The sequence below is a fragment of the Urocampus carinirostris genome, chromosome 20, assembly GCF_059441175.1.
Source record: "Urocampus carinirostris isolate Australia breed hairy pipefish chromosome 20, RoL_Ucar_1.0, whole genome shotgun sequence".
NCBI classification, from domain to species: domain Eukaryota; kingdom Metazoa; phylum Chordata; class Actinopteri; order Syngnathiformes; family Syngnathidae; genus Urocampus; species Urocampus carinirostris.
Window position 1 is genome coordinate 23,554,502 of NC_142368.1, and position 19,810 is coordinate 23,574,311.

General features: G+C 41.3%; 1 protein-coding gene across 5 annotated transcripts in view; it reads left to right on the forward strand.

Annotated features, from left to right (window-relative positions):
• The window catches only part of daam1b (dishevelled associated activator of morphogenesis 1b), a 56,028-nt gene that overhangs the window by 3,956 nt on the left and 32,262 nt on the right, over positions 1–19,810 (forward strand). Inside the window, exons 2-3 of one of the 5 annotated variants that reach the window (XM_088325575.1) lie at positions 11,785–11,923; positions 17,256–17,425. The exons of 1 other annotated variant lie outside the window; for it this stretch is intronic. The gene's annotated coding sequence lies outside the window, so the exon portion shown is untranslated. Of the gene's footprint in view, positions 1–11,658; positions 11,924–17,255; positions 17,426–19,810 lie in introns of those variants that run through there. 3 more of the 5 variants (XM_088325574.1, XM_088325578.1, XM_088325577.1) reach the window with 3 other exon arrangements.

The following is a 19,810-nucleotide window of genomic DNA, read 5'->3' on the forward strand; positions in this document are numbered from 1 at the left end:
CCACAGCGCTGGCAGACATTTCCGCCGCCAAGTGTGCACCGATGTGGGCCTGGCCGTTCGTCTTTTGTTGGCACTGCACACACACCTGCTGCAAAGGTGTGCTTTCTTTGTCAGTTTTTTAGGCTTTTTTTCTGCACCATTTGTTGACCAGTGGCCCTATGATAAAAGCTCAGCTGGGTCATAAAGAGACAACCAATGGGTGTCGATGTAATATTTCTGAGTGTCAGAATCAGCAATTTCTTAGGAACACTTTGAGGATGAAACTTAGCGTTCCGGTCCTGTTCCTGCTCGTCAGCTCTCTCAAATGGGCTAAGTGGGTTAATGGCTTGAGATGATTGAGTTGAGGGGGTCCTTGGTTGGCCTTCACGGTTGAGCAGCATTAAGGCAGTAGCGTTGTTGTGGGGGTGGTCGAGCAAGGTGGTTGAATAATTCTTTAGGAAGGGGATGTCTTTCGTGGGGTGAGTGCAGCTGACGCAAGCCATAGATTATATCTACATGGCAAAATGTTTCTGATTATACAATAAGTTTATCATCAACAGCATTCTAGTTGTGACCTGGTCACTCCTTGCGATTCTCTGCTTCATGGCGTCACTTCTTGCTGCCTTAATGGATGCGGCCGTCCTTCCACGGCAACAATTGGCCTGTTTACGCCTCTTTTGTGTTTCATCCAAGCCGGACAATGGTTTCATTTAGCATCCCTCCTCCGTCTGAGCAGGGTTCGTCGCCACGGTGCACCCGATTCCGCCCCCTCCCCAAAACCTGACTCCCCCATTTCATGCCACTCCCTGCCCCCAATCTCACCCTCCGGTTATGCACTTGTCCCTGTTGTTAGAACAGCTGGGGCCCTTTGGCCACCATTGTTGGGCATGCCCAAGACCCAAGTTCGCATTCTCTGCATTGTTTGCGAGCCGGAGACCTCATTGTTGCAATTTTTAGGCACAAATGTTCTTCTAGCGTCCAATGTCAGAATATTGCCGGTTGATTGAGGACACGGTCAGACTTTTCCTAAAATTTCACACATTCGAGGTACTGAAAAACGGTTAGCTTTTATACTTTACTCTTCGTCTGGATAACATTGGACAGTCTAATAGCCCGCTCCTAAAAGGCTGAAGAATGATGCTTCTTGACCCCCCTGATAGTCTCGGGTTCAGAGGGCAGTTCACTCGAGTTGGAGCTTGTGGCACTTTCAACTCAGTGATGAGTTATGGAGCCATCATGGAGAGTGTTTAACCCTTTTTCCTCAATTTTTACAAACAATAATAATGTTTATGTAATATAGTTTTTCTGTACATCAATTATGGGTGCATTTGCTTTACAATAGACCAGAGGTGGGCAAAACTTTTCAGTGGCGGGCCGGACTGTGTTAAAATTTGGCTGAGGGGCCAAGCCTGGTGGATAAAAATGACTGATTTTGTTTTGTTGTTATTATATTTTGTATCTTCTAATTGTCTTAGAGTTTGCATGTTCTCCCCTGCTTGCGTGGGTTTACTTCGGGCACTCCAGTTTTCGCCCACATTCCAAAAACATGAATGTCAGGTTAATTGGCCGGTCCAAATTGTCCCCAAGTGTGAATAAGCGAGTGAGTTGTCTCTCTGTGTGTCCTGCGACTGGCTGGCAACCAGTTCAGGGTGTCCCCTGCTTACTGCCCAAAGATAGCTGGGATAGGCTCCAGCACCCCCGCGACGCTAGGATAAACTGTGCGGATAATGGATGGAACAATCTTTTTAGTAGAACAGTGGTACCTCTACTTACAAATGTCTCTGCATACAAAAGTTTCAAGTTACAAAGTACCTGAAAGGGAAAATATTGCCTCTAGTTACAAAGATGTTTCTAGATACAAGGTCAAAAATACAGTACAGTACACGCTGCCAGAGTTCTACCTGCCATCCTAGAGCGTAGGACAGAATTCCAGCATGCTCTTTGTGTCCCGAGTTAAAGTTAAAAGGTATATGAACATTTTTATCATTTCCTTTAGCTTTTTTGTTACATTATGTGCCTCTTAAGGGTTATTGTTCTATCTTATTTATTCATTATCCATTATCCGTTGTCGGTCAGTTCATAATACGCTACAAAGCTTAGGAGCTGGGACTCTTACTCTCAGCCAAAAGGCCAAGCTAAGGTCCTAGCCTTAAAGCCTTGCTGCGATCATTGTGAATGCACCGTTCCCGGAGGTACTGCAATACTGGGCCGATGCGTGGAGTGGACAGAGCAAGCTCTTATGGTTTGAACAAATTTATTGACACTAATAACAGAAAAACAATCATGACAATCTCAACAGCAATTAAGCACATTCACAATATTATATTCCAATATGACGTTTTTAACAGCAAACACAATGTGATGTTTGAACAACCCTTCTCGAAAATCTTATTAGCAATCAAGCATATTCACAATTTCATTATACAAGCTCTTACTTTTTTGGTTTGAACAAATTTATTGACACTAAAAACAGAAAAACAATCATGACAATCTCAACAGCAATTAAGCACATTCACAATATTATATTCCAATATCACGTTTTTAACAGCAAACACAAAGTGAGGTTTGAACAAACCTTCTCGAAAATCAAACATATTCACAATTTCATTATATAACATCTTTGTTAGTGTCAATAGATCCGTCCAGGCCAAAGTCGATTGTCCTCGGTCTGAACAAATCCACTGACACCAACAGCAGCAAAACACAGCCATCAAGCATATTCACAATTTTTTTATATCTGACAATATGACGTGACGATATGACGTTTTAACATTTTTTCCTGACATTTTCAACATCAATTAAACAATTTCAGAGTTATTTTCTTTTAACAGTAGTTAACCAGCGTGTAAAAGGCAATACTATTGTGCAAGGGCATAGCTCTGCCATCCCACCCTCCCAAGCAGCATTCTTCCAGTCCTCTGTGTGGGTCCTCTCCCTTCTGCGTGGGTCCTCTCCCTTCTGGGTTCCACAACCCAGGCCGTTGCTGCCGGGACTCCCACAGTGTAGCTCCGGCTCCCCCCTCCGGGTGGGTGCAGACGAGTCTTCTTTATGGCTGCGTCCTAGGCCCGCCGCTCGCAGATTGTATGGTATCTGCATTTTTTTGGTTTTTTTGGTTTGAACAAATTTATTGACACTAAAAACAGAAAACAGTCATGACAATCTCAACAGCAATTAAGCACATTCACAATATTATATTCCAATATTACGTTTTTAACAGCAAACACAAAGTGAGGTTTGAACAAACCTTCTCGAAAATCAAACATATTCACTGCGTCGTTCCCGGTGGTACTGCATTACGGGGCCGATACGTGGGGTGAACAAAGCAAGCTACTTATCATTTGATGCAGACCTGCAGAGTCGGGGTACCCGTTGAAAGTAATCCAAGGAAAAAAAAGTGTATATTTCCAAAGGTAAGGGTGGGAAAAATATACATCCACTATTGTCTCCTGTGTTCACAAACACTCACCTTTACCCGTCCCCAGTTCCCATCAGCCCACGTTTGCTCCGCCCCTTCTTTCTTATTCGCTCGTGAAAATCAGCATAAGTGTGTCAAATAAATTCAAATAAATACATTACAAAAATATACAGTTGCAAATACATATTATACATGGTTACACATATGATTACACCGAGAGAGTTTTCAAAGCTTTTATAATAATAATATGATGTCAAGATGGCGGTGCGTTGTGCAGACGCTGCGGCTCGGGCTCCAGTTCGTCTTTTGTTTTTCAGTGTCCCCTGATCCCTCTTATTTTCCCTTCGACTCCCTTCGCATTTACAATAATATCCACTACATCCCGAGGGATATACAGAGACCACCGGATCTCCCTGGAAGATTTGCCCGCCTGCCGACAATGACAACAACGGAGCAAAGGCTGAGCTAAAAAGGCGACCACACAGATTAGCGCTCCCAAGCATGTTCAACCAACGCCAGATCCATCGTCCACAATGAGTGAATTGAGCTGCGGATCGCCACCAACAACGTCCGGAATTGGAGGACTTTTTTTTTGCCATCACGGAGTCTTGGCTTTCCCGACGCCGCATTACATCACCGGCTCGAACGAGACGAAGACTCCGGTAAAAACAGGGGTTGGAGACTACGCGCTACAATAATAGCGGAACCATTGACACACACTGCTCACTCGATATGGAGTTTCTAGCAGTATCGTGCAGACCCTTCTATGTACCGGGAGAGTTAACTGTGGTCTTTGTGTTTGCTGTATACTTTCCACCGCTAACAGTTTCACCGGATGCTAATGTTAGCATAGCGCTAAATCTCCTGCCCGCTGCTATCATTAAACAGCAGCTTGCACACCCAAACGGAGCTTTATCGTCGACGGCGACTTTAATCGGGCATGTTTATGGACTGTACTCCCAAATCCATTCAATTGTGGACTGAGCAATTCGGAAAAACACTGGACTATGTGTAATGTGAGATCAAACATTCGGTTGTATCCGGCAACTCTGTTTCACTCTCGCTGTGAAAGGCGTCTCCTCGCCATCTGAAAGAACCTTTGTCATATAGACAGTTTTTGCATAATCTAAGGAGTTGAAGTCTTCCTCGTCATAAGCGGCCGTTAGAAAAATTACATAAATTGGCCGCTTCACCGGAAAAGCCGCAGGGCTGAACATTTGGGAAAAAAAGTAGCGGCTTATAGTCCGGAATTTACGGTATATTAAACATGTGTGGTCTTGGAATAGATTAGCGCATTTACACTCAAAAAAGATGTTTCTACTTACAAATGTTTCAGGTTACAAAGCTACTCCCACAACAAATTTATCCGTAAGTAGAGGTACCGCTTTACTTTATTTGACCATTTTACCATACTGATGGGCCGCATGTGGTTCGCGGGCTGTAGCTTGCCTAACCTGGTTTTAGTCTGATTTTTACGAGGTGAAAACATGGCATACAGAAAACTTTGAGAGTTCATCTCTTCAGAGTTTGGGTTCTCAAGAGAAACAACCTTCTCATCTGCAATCGCAGCTTTGAAACTAGAACAAGAACTGGGTGACCCAACAAATTAATTTCAGGCCAATCTGAACTTGCTGCGGGTCAGATGTGTTTCCTTTTTTTACTCTTATTTCCTTGATCTACAGACACTATGAAGTCAGATTGAGCTGGTTGTGTTGACTTGACTCGTGCTCTTTGTGGTGAAAGCGAGGGACTGTTTCGGAGATGAACTTCATATGATCATGCTGAGCTTTAAACAAAGGCAGCATGTGAGTGCAGATCTGCCCAATGTTTGTGTGTGTGTATGCGTTGGAGGATGGGAGGAAGATTTTATGGCCCAAGTGGGATTCATGTTTCAAGCTTCGCATGCTTCTTATCCAGGTCACATGATCGGCACTAATTATTTGCTCCAAACACACCTGAAATGAGAATTTCTGCAAATCTCCAACGTTTTGTTTTTTCTTTTTGATATTTTTTATCCTTTATTGGTCCCATGCCAACCGTTACCATAAAAGCAAATGCTAGGTTCAGGCCGCTACACGTACGCTAATAACAGGCAGGGCTTTGTGCTAACGTGCGACTTCAACATGTTTCGGTTATAAAAAAAATTGGACAAATACAGCTTGCACTTACATGAAGCATGATGACGCACAAAAAAATTACAGCTGGGAGGAGCAAATGATTATTTTTTTCTAGACCTATGTGGCTTTTTGACAAGTTCTCCTGAGCCTAGTTAAAGGTGGGTGTGTATCATTTGAGGTGTCCTTAAAAGGTTAAGTATGTGTTAACATTGCCCAACTGATTTCGAAGAGCCCTTATGCTTAAGTTCCACTGTGCCTATCTGTTTTTTCATACTTATAGCAAAGCTGTTTGGGGTGGAACACATTTGGTAGAAGGAATAGGGCTTGGGGGAAGCGCTGGGGAGTGACGTCCTGCTTGTCGATACAGTTCTTTAAAAACAAAATATTTTTGTCAGCATGAAAATGGTGAAAGTAAGAAAATGCCTGCTTCTAGTAGAGTCCAAATGCCAAACCAGACCCCAAGAAAGATGAAAAGAGCAAAGTATGTTCGAGCATGGTAGCCCAGTGGTTAGCGCGTGTGCGGCACAGTTCTGAGGTCATGAGATCTAACCTTCCTTTGTGGAGTTTGCATGTTCTCCCCGTGCTTGTATGGGTCTCCTCCGGGCACTCTGGTTTCCCCCCCCACATTCCCAAAAACATGTCAGGTTAATTTGCCAGTCCAAATATTCCCTAGGTGTGAATGAGCGAATGAGTTGTCTGTGTGCCCTGTGATTGGCTGGCAACCAGTTGAGGGTGTCCCCTGCTCACTGCCCGGAGATGGCTGGGATGGGCTCCAGCACCCCCGCGACCCTACTGAGGATAAGCGGTGCAGATAATGGATGGATGTTCGAACATGTGAGAAATGCACGTACCTTCATGCACAACACAAGGATGTTGATGGAGGATGCAATGATGACTTAAGCCAGGATATGGCAGCATCAAGTAAAAACAAAATCAAATTCTGTGCAGCTCCTTTAAACTGTTATTTATGATTTTTGTCTGATGATGGCAAAAGCTGTATCTTTTTACTCTATTTTAATATGTTAGCTGTGGTCTTATACAGGGGAACATGGCTTTTTATTCTGAGAACTAGCACTGTCTTTTTCTGTGAAGCAAGCTAGCATAATCTCAATATATGCCAAATAATACCATATTCTATGCCAAATATAGGAATTTGTCTTCTGCTTGAAAAGGTGTTATTTTTTTCTAATGTGAAAAATTAGCATTTTTTTGTTGAAAGATTGCGTAACCCTTTTCAACCATGTAGGCGCATTGCAAGTTGCAAGAAATGTGTCTGATCGCCTTTGCGACTTAATTTTTTTTTGTACCTAATATATTAGAAATGCCCTAGTGCTCAGGAACAATTCATAATCTGGAAAATAACTGCTCTTAAAGGCACACATCCAATACTGCAGTCATTACTTCCTCTATTCTGCAAGGCGTATTTGAGCTTTACAGATGTCGGCGCTTGTCATGGCAGTGTGACTCAGCCAAAGTAATAACAGGCTTAATTGAGGTGCGCCAACCATTGGAGTGACGACATCCCCGTTGCCTTGGATTGCTTTCAAGGAAGCCATTGGAAACCCAAGCGACATTTTGGACCGTGGAGAAAGCCAAGCGTGCGTAACAAGGCTGGAAAGCAGCCGGCACATATCAAATCCAGAAATGAAAGCGGCGTGCTTCATCCGGCTCTTGAAATGCCGCCGCTCCCCCACGCTGTTGGAAAACCCGTTCAAGTTGGGGCAAGTTTTCTGCCAGCAAGGGAATTCTGTTTGGGCTATGTCGCCCATGTTTTGGAGATTGCATTGAGTTGACCCCCTCAATTAGCTCTGCTGTTTTGTGTCATACAAAGATTTACTGTGACCAAACCAACAAATAGGGAAAGTACATTAGAATCACATTTTAAAGAAACTACAGTACCCGTATTTTAAACATACCAAAACACACTTTAAAATTCTGCTAGCTGCAGTTTTCACCTTTGTTTTCAATGAATTACAGATGTATTTATACCTTCAACTGCTCTGGAATAATGATGTTTAAACTACAAAGTTGTCAACAAAATTAAAGTCTGCTAGTTTAACGTTTACATGTAATAGAATAACTATCGTCAGGTTGACAGTTAAAATTGGTGTGTAAAACACACAAGATAAACAATGTTATTATGAACTCGTGCTAGCTTAACCCTTATGCTGTCCCCATTTTAATGACCATCTTTGTACTTTTTATACAGCTTAAATGGAAATGTGAATAAAAAAAAATTCTACTGTCGGGACCAAAATAGTAAAGTTAAAAAAAAAATAATCTAGGGGACTTTTGGGGGGGATTTTACGGCACAGTGGCAGGTCATTTTGACCCCAAGAAGGTTAAAGTTGGGATTCATTGTTTAAGGTTTCCTTAAAAAAGCTGGAAAGTAAAATGTTCTCTGTAAATTTCGTGTTAACAATGCCCTTCTAAGTTTAAGAGCTCTTTATTTTTTTCCTCCACACCCATCTGCTTTTATCTTACTTTTAGCAAAGCTGTTCATTGCTGAAAACATTAGGTAGGAGGAATGGGGGCAGGGTTGGGGAGTGCTGGAGACTGACGTCATGCTCATTCTCGTGTTTTTTGTTTTGTTTTTATTTGTTAGTGTAGCATTTGGTGAAGGTAGGGAGGTGCTTACTTGAAGTACAGTCCAAACGCCAACCCAAACCCAGAGAAAGTTAAAAAAAAACTTAATTCGAGGGTGTCTAAGAAATGCACGTACTTGCATGCGCATCTTGAACAAATTGACGGAGGCTGCAATGATTGACAGAAGCCAGGAGATGGCAGTCGCAAGTAAAAGAAAATTCCAAATTCCTTCCAGCTCCTTAAATGCTAACATATCGTCCGGAATACAATAGATGTGCTTACAACAATCAAGCATATGTTTTTTTTTTGTATTAACACAATGTACAGGATGAACTTATATACTTTGTTGCATCCGCATGACTATTTCATTGTGTTGCCATCCACATAAACTGTTGTAATGTAATTTCCTTTAAACAAGTTGTTTAGATGTAAACTGCTAATAAGCGTCATGCACTCTCCAATCTATTTTGCATGGGAAGGGTCATCTGATTGTGTTTCTATGACTAACTAATCAGTTAAAGTGAATGCTGCTTGGAAACAAGTTCCCAAAATCTTGAAGATGGAGCTGCTATTTTTTGTTATGTAATATGCTTTGTGTTTGAAATTTGCGCATGTTGTTGGCCGTAAGTGTTAGGTTTGTGTGGGTGCAAGTAAAACATAAGATTTTCTGTGAGATTGCCTGGCAATTTGTTGTTTGCGTATTATTAGTATCTTGAAACCGGGCAATGTTCTGTGGTGATCCCGATGTCCCTGCCGCTGGCTATCGCGTGCACCGCCTTAACACAAACAAACCGTCAAATCAATCCAGTCGTCTTGTTAGCACAGCCAAACAACCCCGACACCTTTCGCCCGTCATTCAGGTGGCGGTTCTGACACGTAAAGATAAGCAGCTCAGCTGCTTCTCTGCCTTGTAGACTTTGCCTGAATGTCAGTCACTACTTGGATTTCAAACATTGTTTTTTTTTTTATAATTTCCCAACAGCTGTTGTCCTTGGTAGTCACGTTTCTATGCGGGCACTTTTGTTCTTTATTTGTCCTTGGTGGAAGAGGGGAAAAAATAAAACCTTGATGCGTGTGTTTCCCTCTGCTGCGCACTTGGCCTACATCTGGAGGGATCAACAAGTTAAGCCCCGGCCTTTCGACCCGGCAACTTTGTCAATCTGTTACGAGGCACGTTCAGTGTTTCGTCACCGTATACAACATAAGGCAACTGGAAAGACATCCACGGGAGTTTGCCTGTGGGACTTTTTGCCCTTTCATCTACAAAAAAAATCTTGTTGGGTCAGAGTGCATATAGGCGTGTGCTTGTGATCCCTCAACCACATTTTTTTCCCTGTGTCAGGGGAGGACCGAACTTTGCCTTTTGCAATTTTTCTCCTTCAGAGGTAGTCTGCCCCCGCATATGATGGACGTTCCATAACAGACTGTTGTTCACTACTGCCCACCACCGACATTTGTTAATAACGATGCGTATTCAGCCAAAGTTGTTTTTAAAGCATAAAGTCGTTCAACTCGTCATTATTATTGTTTACGTGCCTCCATACGTTCATTGACCAGATGATGAGATGGTGCGGCCCCGAATCCAAACTCCTCAAATGTGTGGTTTTTGCCCAACCTAGCTCGCCTTTTCATGACTGCTCGCATTATGGTTTGTCCAAAGTGGTGACTGGCTCTCCCAGGGAGTAATTACAAGACTAGTGTAGGGCGGGCGGAAACCGACGGGACCCTGTTGGCGTTTAATTTGCGATGGTTGGGGTCTCCTGCCAGGGAGGAGCCTGCGTCGGTGGGATTTATGAGAAACCAGACCCGCCCCAAGCCCAGCAGACTTGCAGACTTCCACCACATGATAGCAACCACAATATAGTTACCCCCCCTTCACGCATTCCTCCTTCGGTCACCTTTTGGCCGACGATTTGGCCGGGTCGAGAGGCTTCACATCTGATAGTAATTTGCCATTTTTGCCCGTTTCTGACGGGCCTCATGCATGCCAACAGAAGTTTTTTTTTTTAAATTATCTGTTATGATTTGACGTGCCAGCGGTCAACAGGCTTGTAATCTCACAGTAAGGTTTTCAGGGTCACCTCCAGTCTGCCGCCACACTGATTTGTTGCGTTCCTCCTTTGTCCCGCCACCACCTGCCAGCCTGTTTTTCAACATGGCATAGCCACAAAAAGAAAAGAAGTCACAGCAAACATTTTAATCGAGTGGACAATACAACAACGTCTGTTGTCTAAACAGGGGCCTTCACTTGTCACAATTCCAGGCAGATTTTTTTTTTATCTGGTCGTCCATCCCGACCGTACAAAATCCTGCATGGGAACCAGACCTGTCTGTTATTCCAGCTGCGGGACATTCTTTTCTTGGGACGGCTTTCCAGCGTTAGCCATCCATGGCTGCGCCAAAAAGAACCGCCCGCAACAAAGCCCTGACGTGAAATCCGGAACACAGTCACGTTGTCTCATTTGTTGCTGTCCCACAATAGTTACAAGTCAACAAAATGAAGTGGTTAAAGTGCATGGCAGGTGTGAAACTTCACACGGTAGTCGTGGAATACTCCTACTTGCAGCCGCTGTCTCGCTAATGTTTCTGCAGGATCTCAGCGAAGTAGGCCCAGTCAGAACCACTTCAGGCCCCGAATATTCATACCCTACAATAGATTTAGATGAAGATTTTCATGATTTAGTTTATATTGTGATGATTACAGTAGGGTGCAATTGTAGTTCAGAGGAGTGACTGTGTGGTGTTAAACTTCACACGCGGGACACTGACGTAGATGGTATACAGTGGGACCTCGGTTATCGCTGTTAATGGGGACCAAAACCACCCGTGATATGTGAAAATCCGCTAAGTAGCGGCGCCCCTTCAAAAATGCTTAAAAAAAACATTAAAAAAATATATATATTATTTTATTTTATTATTATTATTTTTTAGACCCGGTTAATGGGGACCAAAACCACCCGCAAAAAGTGAAAATCTGCAATGTAGTGACGCGATTTAAAAAAAATAAACAAATAAATTCAACCCACGCAGGAGGTTCCCACGACCTCAGAACTGTGCTGCAAAATAGCGAGGTCCCACTGTACATTTAGAATACGGTAATGATTTGGTCCGTACCAACTCACATTGGTGATCCCTCAGTATGAAATCTGGACAGTTATTAATTATTTGGATTCTCAACTAGTTGTCAGAGTAACCTTGATGAATATTTGTTATCAAATATCTTTTTATAACAGTTGGCAAAAGTTAAAATGAAAATATATTTTTTTCTATCATATTTCTAACAGATACTTAAAATATTTGCCATTCAATGCCTGGTTAGCTGGTTGACAAAATATTGAAACCACAGTTACACTTGTGCTCTTTTCTGTCATGTGCTTTATACACCTCGCCTTTGTTATCCCCTAGTGCGATTCCTATAACAAATAAGTTGTCCAAAGGCCAGGGTGGAGGACGGCAAGGGGGGGGGAAGGGGAGAATCCGAACAAGGGCGGCGTCCGGCATCCTATTAGATTGAGGGAGTGTTGAAAAGAGGCGTGGCTTAGTCTGTAACATCTGTGCCTCTCCCTTGCATTTTGCAGAGCCAGGGTAGGGGAGATATCAACGGCAGGAACAAGTTTTAGCCAGCTAGCTTGCGGTGTCTCACACACCTCATTGATTTTGATGTTAATTTTTGTCTTTATTACCTAGAATGTTCGCCTAACTGCTGAAATCGGGTGCAGCAGGAGCACCAACCTGCATGCATCAAGCAGTCCAGGAATGAAGACGCTGTCGTGAGTTGAGGATTTTAAAAAAGGAGGAGGAGGAGGAGAACACTCTTGGATATAGGGTAAGAGCAAACGAACGCTCGGTCAGAGACTGGCTGCCTGTTATCTGCCGGGTGGAATGTGCGTGGGGCTTGAAGGGGTCAGTCAGGGCAGTTTTTATCACCATGCCGTATACAATGCTGACTGGCACTGGTCGGGACGCAGGTGATTGGATCATTTCAGCCTAATTAGCTGGCGCTGTGGTGGAAAATGATGTTTCCGTAGAAACCGCATCAGGAGTGGGAGGGTGAATGATAGCAGGCTCTGACCGGTGGGGGGCCCGCCTTCCCACCTAGCCGCCCCCCGAGGCTGGAGGGAACTGGGGAATAGCCCCTGAAATTATACGGATGGAGCGCATTCACGTCCAGGCACCTCTTTCAGCCAGTGACTGAAAAAAGATGATGGCATGTAAAGGAAAGTCACCTTGATCATTAGGGGGAGTGGTGGTGGGGGTATCCAGATTCTCAGGTTGCACTTCCTCATATTCATCGCTCCCCAGAGACTTCCATTTTCCTCCAATGACCATTACGATCCAATTTTCTCAATGACAACAAACATCAAGATGAAAATATGAGCGCGATGGTTGGGCTACCGTAAATAAATAAATAAAAAAAAGCAAAATAAACGCCCACCACAGAGCACAGCGGTTGGCCGCCAACTGCTGTGGTTCCCATGGCAACTGAAAAGGGGGAAGGCTCTGGTGATCAGACTGAAGAGATTACAACTCAATGTAATCTCATCTTTTTTTTGAGGGGGGGATTGGGATTGTCGAGTTAAATCGTAATCAAATTGACAGAGACTAAAAATCACATCATCCCTCGCTATAACTCTGTTCAACTGTCTGTCTCCTTGCTTTGTGGATATTTATCATGCATTGTTTCCTGCTTTCTGATTGGTTTAACAGTTCCTAAGAGAGTAGGTATTGGTAAAAAAGTAAATGTTTACAGGTACATCATATTTTTGTCTTTTAAGTCTTTCGTGCATGTTTACCCTGGATTGCCACATCCAATGTCGTTGCATAGAATGTGTCACCACACTCAAATCAATGAAAATTAACAGGGTTTATACGGGCGCTTGAAATTTAATGTTGGGTTTTCGAGGATTGATAAGTGCTTGAATTCTGGGTGAAGTGCTTGTAAATACTTAAAATTGTTGCCAGGCTTCTCAATAAGTCTGCTTAAATGGCGGCGCCCTCTGGCTGCGGCTGCACCGACTCGCTACAACGGGTCAGGTGTATCGACATTTCGTTCTGTGTACATTGTTACAAAGAATGACAATACAAAGGAAATTATTATTATTATTATTATTATTATAAATGATGCAGACACAGTTCTCTGGTGGCTTCGCGTTGCCATTGCATTTCTTCCCTCGTGATTAACGGCAGCTATTTAGTTTGTATTGCATTGTCTTTTGAAGTGTCATCGCCCCCTGTGGGTCACCCTAAAAGGACAGTTGCATACCACACTTGAACAGTGCAATATAAAATGCGTATTTGTGCAAGGATTACGTATCAGTTGTTGACATTTATTATGGTTCATGCAAGGAATTAAGGTGGTAAATTGTAATGATGAGAACTCCCTGCAACTGATAATGTAAGCCGTGTATTAACGTCATTTTACCCAACATATATTTGGGGAGAGATTTGTCTCATATTTACTCATCTAAAGTTCAGATCCACAAATTTATTAGCGATTTACTCAATATCTAAAATCAAATGTCTCGATAAATGCACACGCAAGATTAAAAATCACATATGTAAATGATAGATATATTTGTGGATCTGAAAAATTACACGATGCACCCCGGATTTTAGATTTTGATGGTACTGGAGAAATGGAAAAATTCTATTCTACAGTCTCCTGTACTTTTTTTAAACATACTTGAGCCTGTACAAATGTTTGTTCTGTGATTTCAATGTATACTAAAGTATTTAATTTTATTATATTGTAACAAAATAAAAGTCTCTTCACTGATTTTGCCTATCACGGTCCATTTTGCAACGTAACCCCCGTGATAAACGTGGGTTCACTGTAATCATTTTTGAAATCCAAATTTAAAACGAAGATTAATCCCAAAAATTGCTCTTACTTCAAAGAATGCACCAATAATATGAAAGGGCTGTGTAATTTGATTAAAAGAAGATTGAATCAAAACGGCAGCTGTTCCCGATTTAGCTCCGGTAAATTTTACTTCGAAAGAAATTGACAGTATAGCAGTAAGCCAGCCAAGATGTCAGACATTTAACATACACTAACCGCAAAAGTGAGTAGTAACAAGTTGCATTTACTTGAGCAAGCGTTGGGACATTTTGTACTTCGGGGAGTATTTTTAAATGACTTTTTACTTCAGTAGATTTGTGAAGAAGAAAAGGTACTCTTACTCCGCTACATTATGCTACATTAAAGCTGTTATCTGTGTGTGTGTATCCCTTAACCACACTAGTCACGGGTGCACCATTTCCTGTGTTGTGTCTTGGGCAATATAGCCTGGTGGTGCTCATCCCTCTCCAGACCAACACATTTTTCTAAGTAACTTACATCCCCTACACGTAAATACGCGCATTTTGTTAGAGTCCTTCACCTGACCTTTTTTCTATCCGGTGAGAGACACTGCGCAGTCCAAGCCCCGCCCCTTCTTTTTTTTTTCATCCTTATATTATAAATGACATAAAATATTGGATTTCTTAATTGCATTTCTTTAATTTTATAAAAGCAGTTAAACATTTTGTAATTCGTTAATAAACTTGGGGCAGTATCATACAACAGAGTAGTCACGTCATTCTCCAAAGTGACAAAGTGTGTGCTGCATCCCACCAGTCATTTTGACAATATGCTGATATAGATAAATACAGCATGTGTTGCGTTCATTTTAAGGCTTATTGTAAGGCTTTTAATTTTTTTATGGCTCCTGACAATGGTTTTTGGGGTCCAATATGGTCCTTTCAATATTTTGGGTTGGTGACCCCTAGGCTAGCTGGTTGTTCTGCCTGCATAGGCTGTTAAAAAAAAGTACTTGGCTTTTAAATGTGCTACTTGAAGTGCTTGAATTTAGCTTGGTTGATTTAATTTAATATTAAATTAAATGTAATATATTGTTGATTCGATTGATTTCGAGGATCTGATTGAATAGTTGTTTAAAGTATTAATAAAGAAGACGTTGCTACAGTTGCTTATTTACTTGAGTAGTTTTTTTCACCAAGTACTATTTTATCTTTACTCGGGTAATTTTTTTGGATGACTACTTTTTACTTGAGTAATATTATTCTGAAATAATCGTACTTTTACTTGAGTAAAATGTTTCGGTACACTACCCACCTCTGACTAAAAGTAACAGAAAGATGGATTAGAAAGTGACAACAGGGATGTGTTTGGTAATGCCCAATTAATCCATAAATTAATTAATGGGCTTTATTTTCATTGTATGAAAGTACGAGATTAGAGGGCTACTTTCAGTGCAAAGTACGACCAAAGTAAAAAAGATGACAAACAATATATTTTTTTTATATGATAAACGATCGACTTTTTGGTTAAGGATGACGCTGGTTTTTAAATTACTGCCTTGACAAGTACAGTATCTGTTGATATTTATGGCCCAGCCGTGCATCATATTCTGGGTGGACTCTAGAAGTTTAGGATTATTTGGGCGGTGCCGCATATTTTGTTTTGGTTGTTAAAGTCTGTAGCGTGACATAACAGGAAACAATACTGCAAGGTTATGACTCTTCTCGTCTCGCGGCTTAGCGTGACTATGACAACACCGAGCTCATCTGAAGCGACGCCTGCTTGTTGCTGATGGCAGAGTCAGGCGTCGTTGATGTTGTCATGCTATTTCAATTGCATTGGAAGAAATCTACATGTTATTTAGCTAACTTTAAGTTTACCTTTCGGAGGGTGACTCCAAAAGAATTCCAAATTTTTTATGCAAAGGATGGGGAGGCTCGCTCGGAAGAAGCGGTCTGCTCAGCGAGTTTTACGAGAATTGCCTCCCTGCATTTGCATACACGCACTCCCTGAAGACTCTTGTTTTTTGTTTTGTTTCTCAATAGAAAGATGAATTTTTGCATTCAATGTATGAACATGATTCTTTTTGTATTCATTAATTCTCATACTTTATTTTAAAAAAAATTGGTCATCTATTCCTTATTTTCTGCAAAGATTATATAAGTGTCACATATTGAAGCTTAGACAGAAGAGTTCAGTATGGTATAAAATTATTATTTACGTTTTTTTTTTTTCGTCAGCAAGGCTTTGCTTGTAGGCTGTTGTGTTATGATGTACCTGTATTGATTAGTACAATGCCACCCACATGCAGTCGAGGCAGCTGTTCCTCAACTATTGTCATGGAAATCTAAAATTAAAAATAGATTAAATGGTTATGTTTATTAAATTTTAAAGTTGTTTCTCATTTAACTCAACCATTTTTGGATTTTCTTTTCAAAACTGTTGAATTTTGATATTATAAACTGAGTACTCGTTTATTGCGGGCGTTACGTTTCTAAGATAACCCATGATTGGTGAAATCCGTGAAGTGGAAAACTTCATTTTAAAAAAAAAATATTTTACAAATAAACACTATTATTATTCATTGAAATCAAAGAACTAGCCCTTTACAGGTTCAAGCATTTGTTCAAAGCCGCAATGTGTAATATTTGAACACTAGATGGCCCTGTGTTTGCTGGTATGAGCAAGGGCCAGGGATACATGGCAAAGCGTGGCGGCAGGATATCAGACAAACATGGTGCCGACTTAAGTGGGGTATACAACAAATACAAATGTGTCCACTTATGATTTTTTATAAAAATGAACATCGTATTAAACGTATGTATCTTTGCCTAGTATGTTGTTTTTTACTGGATGAAAGTTTTTTTTTGTACCACTAGGAGGCACTAAATATTACACACTGTCTCTTTAACAAATAAAAGTACTTTATTAATATGTATTTATGGTACTTTCTTAGATAACATCCATAAAAGATTAATGGGAAGACTGTTTAGAGTCAGATTGCAGAACTCCATGCATGATGTAAATCTGTGAAAACCGTGAAAAATGAGCAGTGTTATAGTTAAGGGATTACTGTATTATAGATATTATTAATTCAATTCGTATGTAACGTATTACTGGGCTGAGCGTCTGCAGATGTGAATGAGGCATGTTATTTTCTTGCCTCATGGCAGAGGGGGATAGCGAGCCCAAAAGTTCCGATTTGGGGTGCACTTCAGCCCTAAACACTATAATTAGTGATGGTATTAGCAAACTAAGAGCAAGTCAAGCCATCCTACATTTGTTTTCTCATTGCATAGACTTTTTTTTTTAATAACTGAGGACTGCCTATCTATTGATGCTTTTATTAAAAAAGGGCATCTCATAGACTTGGACACGCAAAAGGTCCCCTGTTCAAGACCCGGTGGAAACATTTTTGGCCTGGAGAGGGATGGGCACCACCAGGCTGTACTGCCCAAGACCACACCATGGGAAACTGTGCCCCTACGACCCTTTACAGTCAATGGATCTTCTCTGGCTTTGCAGGTCATTGTTGCATGCCTTCTGACATCCAGCTTCACTTCCAAACATCTGCATGCTGTGTTTTTATTCCCACTCAAAACAACCAACATAACATACCCGTGACTTTTCACAGCAGTTATAGCAATCGCTCGGTTAGCCTGTCTTTATCAATGAAGGTTTCCTTTACTGGTTTCTGATGCTCAGATAAGCTAGAGCAGGGGCGGGTAACCTTTTTGACCCAAAGAGGCATAAAAGCAAAACTTTTTTTGAGAGGGCCACACCATATATTTTAAGACAAAATTCAACAAAACTGCCAAGCCTGGTCTCCAGCCGAAAGCACATTTTAGAAGATTTTATAACATCTATCAAATAATAATAATAATAATAATGCCAGAGCCTGTGTCCAATATCTATACAAACTTTAAAATTGTCTCCCTCCTGCTGTTACTTAAGAATGTAGAGCCTCATTTTGAGCGTCAAATTTCTCCTAAATTATGGTTTCAAAACAAGGTGCAAGCAAAGTTATTTTGTAAAAATGTCACATAACACTGAAAACAAGGATACCAAAGTATTTACCTTCGGTGCAGACTGCAATGGGCTAGGGCAGGGGTGGCGAACACGTGGCTCTAGACCCGCATGCGGCTCTTGGCCAATAGGAATGCGGCTCTTTGCCTCATCATATTTTCTATATACTGTGGCTCTTTACCTTGTTTCATGTTTAGTTTTTTTGAGTGTGGACACTTTCCTTGAAATCAACACAAGAACAATACTGTATTACAAGGAGAGGACTGTGTTATGGGAAATCATATGTTTTTAATTGTGTGTGTGTTTGTGTGTGTCTGTCTGTCATGGCAGGTCAGTGCCTGGTGTGGCTCTTTGACTCTCACAGATAACAATTTCGTCTCTTTGTGTCAAACTTGTTCGCCACCCCTGAGCTAGGGGAAGAGGCAGTGTACACGTTGTGTGTATAGCTCTGCCCTTTCCTACAGATCACCCAATCATATTGCTTTATGTGCTTTGCTAGAGCTTCTGGGTATTTTAAGTTTGTGTGGCCTTTCATCATAAATTGTTTCAACAATAAAAACAGATTGTTTAATGAGCTTCCATATAAAGGATTATTTAATGATTTACAGCTAAAACGGGGTCTGTTGGTGTAAACTGTAATTAAAAACACTACACTACCCACCTCTGACTAAAAGTAACAGAAAGATGGATTAGAAAGTGACAACAGGGATGTGAATGAGTTTGGCAAAGCCTGCCAGGCCATATGCTTGATGGCTGTGTTTTGCTGCTGTTGGTGTCGGTGGATTTGTTCAGACCGAGGACAATCGACTTTGGCCTGGACGGATCTATTGACACTAACAAAGATGTTATATAATGAAATTGTGAATATGTTTGATTTTCGAGAAGGTTTGTTCAAACCTCACTTTGTGTTTGCTGTTAAAAACGTAATATTGGAATATAATATTGTGAATGTGCTTAATTGCTGTTGAGATTGTCATGATTGTTTTCTGTTCTTAGTGTCAATAAATTTGTTCAAACCCAAAAAAAAATGTTGAAAAAATTGTTAAAATGTCATTTGTCAGATATAACGAAATGGTGAATATGCTTAATTGCTGCTAAAATTATCGAGAAAAATTGTTCAAACCTCACATTGTTTATTTGCTGTTAATAGTGTCAATAAAATTGTTCAAACAAAAAAATAGGGAATAAGAGCTTGCTCTGTCCACTCCACGCAACGGCCCGGTATTGCAGTACCTCCGGGAACGGTGCATTCGCAATGATCGCAGCAAGGCTTTAGGGCTAGGACCTTAGCTTGGCCTTTTGGCTGAGAGTAAGTGTCCCGGCTCCTAGGCTTTGTAGCGTATTATGAACTGACCGATAACGGATAATGAATAACGAAGATAGAACAATAACCCTTAAAAATCCCAAATAGGGAGAACTTCCCGGCAGCAACGGCCTGGTTGTGGAAAGTAGGAGTACGAAGGGAGAGGACCCACACAGAGGACTGGAGGATGCTGCTTGGGAGGGTGGGATGGCAGAGCTATGCCATTGCACAATAGTATTGCCCTTTACACGTTGGTTAACTACTGTTAAAAGATAATAACTCTGAAATTGTTTAATTGATGTTGAAAATGTCAGGAAAAAATGTTAAAACGTCATATTGTCACGTAATTTTGTTATATCTGGCGTATTGTCCGATATAACAAAATTGTGAATATGCTTGATGGCTGTTGAGATTGTCGTGTTTGTTTTTGCTGCTGTTGGTGTCGGTGGATTTGTTCAGACCAAAAAAAATCGACTTTGGCCTGGACGGATCTATTGACACTAACAAAGATGTTATATAACGAAATTGTGAATATGCTTGATTGCTATTAAGATTTTCGAGAAGGGTTGTTCAAACTTCAC